The sequence below is a fragment of the Neltuma alba genome, unplaced genomic scaffold, assembly GCF_004799145.2.
Source record: "Neltuma alba isolate B1F8T4 unplaced genomic scaffold, ASM479914v2 tig00011304_pilon, whole genome shotgun sequence".
In the NCBI taxonomy this organism is placed as follows: Eukaryota; Viridiplantae; Streptophyta; class Magnoliopsida; order Fabales; family Fabaceae; genus Neltuma; species Neltuma alba.
In genome coordinates this window covers 648,802-654,801 of record NW_021636013.1, presented here as the reverse complement: position 1 = coordinate 654,801, position 6,000 = coordinate 648,802, and positions in this window count along the sequence as shown.

Below are 6,000 nucleotides of genomic sequence, written 5' to 3'. Positions count from 1 at the left end.
AAAAATTACAATTTCTTTATCACTAGAAAATGATGCACATAAAAAGGAAAACATGCTGGGCCTTTCTTCTGTGCGAAGGATCAATAATTGAGAACGAGGAATAATTACTTTGATGTCCAAATATCATATATCTTTTTAAGAATACCATCAATATCAAATATCAAATATCAAATCAGAAGAAAAGATTATCTCCCCAAAAAAATGAAAAGAGTTTCTTTAGTAATTGTAAATATTAGTATTCATATTAGATTTACTAAAAAAAAACTATATATTTATACATAATAAAAGGGGAAAAAATACAACTTTTGATCGTTCTTAATTTTTTCTTCAATTATTAATTCAGTCCTTTATCTTTGATTCGAAACAATTCAATGTTTGTAGTTTTTTGAGTAAGAATAAGCCAGTCCTTAAATTTTTTTTAAAATTATATAATACTTCAGTTCTTATGATTTCTGAAGTGATCAGTAATATATTAAGACTGAATTATTCTTAGTCAAAATTGAGCGACTGAATTGAAATAAAAAGAAAGTTCAAATATCAAATATTTCTCTCTATGTTCCTTATTATAAGTACATAATAACAATTCTATATAAATTAATAAAATTAATTAAAATTAGTTAAATTTTATAAAAGATCAAAATTACCCTCAATTACTTAGAGAAAGTTGATTAATTAGTTAGAAGGTTTTAAAACCAGTTGGTGATAGGTGAAAAAAATTAATGTTTTAGATAAGATATGTTATATTACGAAGAGCTAGCAGAAAAAAAAATTGTATATTTATACATAATATTGATTTAGTGCTTATACTTTGACCCAAAATAATTCAAATTCTATAGTTTCCTAGCTAAGAACAACCTAGAGTTTAGATTTCAAACCTATGATATAATATTATAGATTCTATAATGTCTTAACTCAATAATATTCAGGCCAATAAAAAACTCAATAATATTTAAAAGTTAAAATGTTTTGAGTTAAAATTAAGAGATTGAAATGAAAGTTCATGATTTTTCTAAAGAAAATTAAATCTTATATATAATGAATGATGCAGTTAATTTCAAGTAAAAAAAAATAGTGTATCGAATATAATTATCTATAATAAAAAAAACTACATATAAAAAAAGGGGAAAATGACATAAAAATGATATATAAACTTAAAATTCCCAAATTATCATTTGAATAAGGCAAATTCCATTTTCATCGTTTCAAACCAAATTGAGATTTTCAAGTTAAATGGAATGACCAAACTACCCTTATCAATTACAAAACATAGGCACCACGTTTACTTGAATCAGATTAAGTCTGGTAGGAAGGAAAAAAGAGAGAACGTGCGTAATGCTAAATCGAAGGTGAGAAGAAGGTGCTGGTTTAAAAGTGTAAGTATTTTTTTTAAAATCATATAACTCTTTTCATCCTACTAGCATCACTGTGGTGTTCTATTTTTTTCATTTTGATAGTTTTGGGTTCTGGGTAATTAAAGATTCAGATGGAGCTGAAATGTGACATTATGGAAGTCAAAAGTTCTTCAAATTGGGTGTTGGTTCTTCCCTTTTTTAGATGCGAGAACGGTTAGAAATTTGAACATATGGCTTAGTTAGTGTTGGACAGGGTTTGGGTTCTAGGCAAGTTTGGAAAATTTTGAAGAAACTCAACGATGATTTTGTATATGGGAATTCTGTATATGAACAGTAATAATTTGTGAACTGTGTGGGTAATAGTGAAATTATAGTTGTAAAACATTATATTGAAATTGTTAATGTATAAAGTGACTATGTTAGGTTGATTTTGAAAATTGATGAAATATCTTTGTTAGAAAATTGACATTTTTTGTTCTTCTTTATTGCAGGCTAGAATGGAAAAAGACATATAATATTGGGTCAACATCCTCCAAAAAACTTTTTAAGAATGTTGAAGGGGAAGTTAAATATAATGGTTGGAATGTGAGAGTGAAAATGATAAAAAAAGGAGATAAGACTTAAAGATTTGAGATCAATGATATTGAAATAGTTTGAAATTGATATAAGAGAAAATGGCATTAAGGTCCCACACAAGCATAAATACAACAAAAAGGTCTCTTGAAATCTCATAATGTTTCTGAAGTCCCAAAGGGACTTGTGTGCAATTTTCAGAATCATCAAATGACACTCTTGCCCTAACTATCCTCTTGCCCTAACTATCAGAAACAAAGACAGTGGGTGAAGAGTTTCTCACGCAATATGGTTGAGAGAGAAAACATTGGGAAAGAGGGAAGGAGCCATTAATGATGAAGTATCTTTTCCATTACCATTAGTAAACTCCAAAGAGCTTTTATGTGAATCTCCATAAATCTTCAGGTATGGAACTTTCTTTCCTCTTCTCTCCTACCTTTCTTGACAGATTGTGCATTTCTTTGGGAATGAGAAATCAGAAAATCGTTTTTGATTCTAGTACTGCAAAGCTTTTGTTTTTGGTCTAGGATTCACAAGTTAATCAATGGAGAAGCTGTGGTTTTGGTTGGTGTGTGTTGGTGATTTAAGTTGAGTGTGTAGAATGATTATGGGTGCTCTATTTTTGGGTTGCTTGTGGGTGGTTTTGCTCTGTTATGATGTTAGTTTAGTGGCAAAAGAAGAAGAAGATGAAGGTTAGTATGGGTAGAAACCCTTAGCATGAAATGAGATATTGTGTTGTCAATCAAGCCGCGATAGTTGTCAATGTGTGCCGCGACACTTGTCAATATAACTCCTTGACTTATCAATGACAATTGCGTGATTCTTGATGTAGGTTTAAATTACTGATGGTGAATACATTTGTAAAGCATCTATTTTGCTTTGTTCACATAGGGGAAAAGTTTATAAATGATGGAAAAGATGATATGAGATATCTGGGAGGTAGTGTGAGAACAACAAATGTAAAGGAGGGTACAAGTTATGAAGAATTGAAGGAGATAATATCATCAATTGCTGAAAAAGAAAGCAACTCATATCTTTTGAAATTCTCAGTTGTGTTTGATAAAAAAAACTTTTGTGAAGTTGGTAGATGATGATGGGGTAGAACATTTGATAAAGTTCAATGAAGAAAATGGTCATGTGTATGTAGAAGAGAATGGAAATAAGGACCACATAGAAGCAACAAGAGGTAATACAATAGAGGAACAAAATGTGTAAGTTTAGTTTAACAAAACTGTTATTTAACTGTCTTACTACCAACTTGTCAATGTGTGTACCTTGACTTGTCATTTCCTGCAGAATTAATCAATCATTTAGAGGTGTCAATGAATTGTTTATGTCTTCACCCACCTTATCTGATGTGATTGGAGAGCCACCATCAATTTCCTGTGCTGTTGAAATGATCCTAACACCTACACCACAAATAAATTCCACAAAATGGAAGGATTTGATTATCGGAGAAGGACAAATATTTTCAAATGCCACTGCTCTCCGAAAAACATTGTACAAGACATGCAAGAACCCAAATCCCAGCTAAGAACATATTGAAGTCAGCTATTTTTTGTATATGGATATAAAGAGAATATTTTGTAAATGGGTGTGAAGGAATTTTTTTGTAAATAGATACACACCACTGGTTAGTTTTGTAATTATATGCAACCCCTATGTTTTTTTTGGGATGGGGTATGAAATAGGTGTAGTTTCATGTATATAAAGGTGTAAATAAACTTGACTGTGAATTGGCATGTTAGATTCTGCTGTCAGTTCAGTTGTCATTACCTGCACCCTGCGTTGTCATTAAACCTGTTATGACTTGTCAATCATTGCACTATGACTTGTCAATAAATTTGCTGATATAAATTGTCAACAATATGAATTCAAGTAACATAACCTTTTTTACCATCAAATAACATTTTTAATCACTCTATCATATTATATTTTGGTTATATTGTCAAATATAATAATTAGCAATGAAGTGTCAAAAACTTACCTCTTCCTCTCCCCTGTCAATGGTGGCACTGTGAATTGTCAATAGTAGCACACTGACTTGTCAATGGAGTTTTGTGTCTTGTTAATGAGAACACTGTCCCTTCTTAATGGTGACACTATGACTTGTCAATAGAGCATTGTGACTTGTTAGTGAGAACACTGTCCCTTGTCAACGGTCGCACTATGACTTGTCAATATAGCACTGTGACTTGTTAGTGAGAACACTTCCTTGTCGAGGGTCGCACTATGACTTGTCAATGGAGTACTGTGACTTGTTATTGAGGACACTATTCCTTGTCAATGATTGCACTATGACTTGTCAATGGAGCACTGTGACTTGTTAATGAGAACACTGTCCTTTGTCAATGGTCGCATTATGACTTGTCAATGAAACACTGTAACATTATTTATATAGACACCTTTAGTTGTGAAAATTTTGAATATCAATTGTTAATATCCACACATTCATTTGTTATGAAATTCTTATATCACTTGTCATTAAATTAGAATATTTTATAAAACATTATCCCTTAATATCTCTGCACATATAAAACAGAAATGTAAAAAATGTAATAAAACCATAAGAAATTAATATTACAACATGTGATGACAAAGCTAATAATATTATAAACATAATTTGATCAGTTTGTTACAAAATGACCTGTTTGCCAATCATCTTACAACACATATCATGGGTTAACAAAATAAAAAATTAATAGACTACTCTATCTCCTCTTCTTGCTCTTGTTGTAGTCCGATAACATCAACATCACTTTACCTCCATGTTCATTATTTGGATAAGTAACTAACCACCACAAACAACCAACCTTCAACTCTTGTAGTTCACTATTAGAGTATCGTGGCATTGTATATCCTACATCATCACGAACAATGCCATCCCACTCTTATAGCCAAGAGAGAATATGAATTCCACATGAATCACTGCCAAGGAAATTGAATATGCTAGCACCATGCAATTGTTATTGTGAACAAAAACAACATAACACAATCGAACAAAACAGCTACACTCACGTATCATTCTGCACATAAACTTTAGCCCATTTCACTTCGTTGTCAATTTTGTTCTCATTAGCAAACAATTCTAGCTTAACAGCACGCAACATTGTATGGAAACAATTCATCTGCAAAAAAAAAAAACACATTGACAAACTCAAATATTTTTATATATTTTGGTATCTTTTATATGAGTTTTGTCAGTTTAATTGGTCCCTTTTTGCCTTAATTGATTTAATTATTTTATTTTGAATTATTATTTTATAGGGGCAAAATTGTCATATTTTGGTTTAATTGTGACTAATTGATTTTTGAGAACAATTAATGCTACCTTATCCTTGAATTTTGTTTGTAGGTTTTTAGAAGATTTAAAAATAAAAATGAAAATTTAAAAAAAAAGAAAAAAAGAAAAGAAAAGAAATATAATAAAAGAATAATTAAAAAAAAAGGGGAGCAAAACGCACCCAACCTAATATCCAATATTCATCATCATCAGCTGGAGCTGAGAGGCGGACAGAGGAGACGCATACGAAATAGAGCAAGCTGGGCGAGCGAGCTGGAGGCGGACAGAGGAGCTGAGATGAAAACAGAGGAGAGACGCGAGCGAGCTGGGCGGCGAGCGAGGGGACCATTCATCATCTTCTCCGTTGAATCTTTCTGGTGGCGGAGAGAATCAGCAACGGGGGAACGAAGCGAGCTGGGCGGCTGGGAAAAAAAACCAGAGGGAGACGGACGCGCAAGGGGGGCACCAGCGACGGCGGATAAGAGAGGGAGAACACGAGAATCATCATCATCGGCGACTTCACCTTCTTCTTCTCGGCGTCAACAGAACCAGCAGCGTGAAGGATTAAGCGTAAACAGTATCCTCCATGGAACCTTGTAACAGAGCATTGATTGTGGCATTTTTCATGGCTATGCGTGGCTAGAGCTTTGAAATCCTCTAATTCAACAATAATGGCAGGAGCTTGGATCATCAAAGGAGAGTTTTAGTTGCTTTAATTTCTTACTCAATAATTGTTTAACAATTCCTAGGTCTTAGGATAGTTTTTCTGATTGTTGGGATAATTGTATTGCT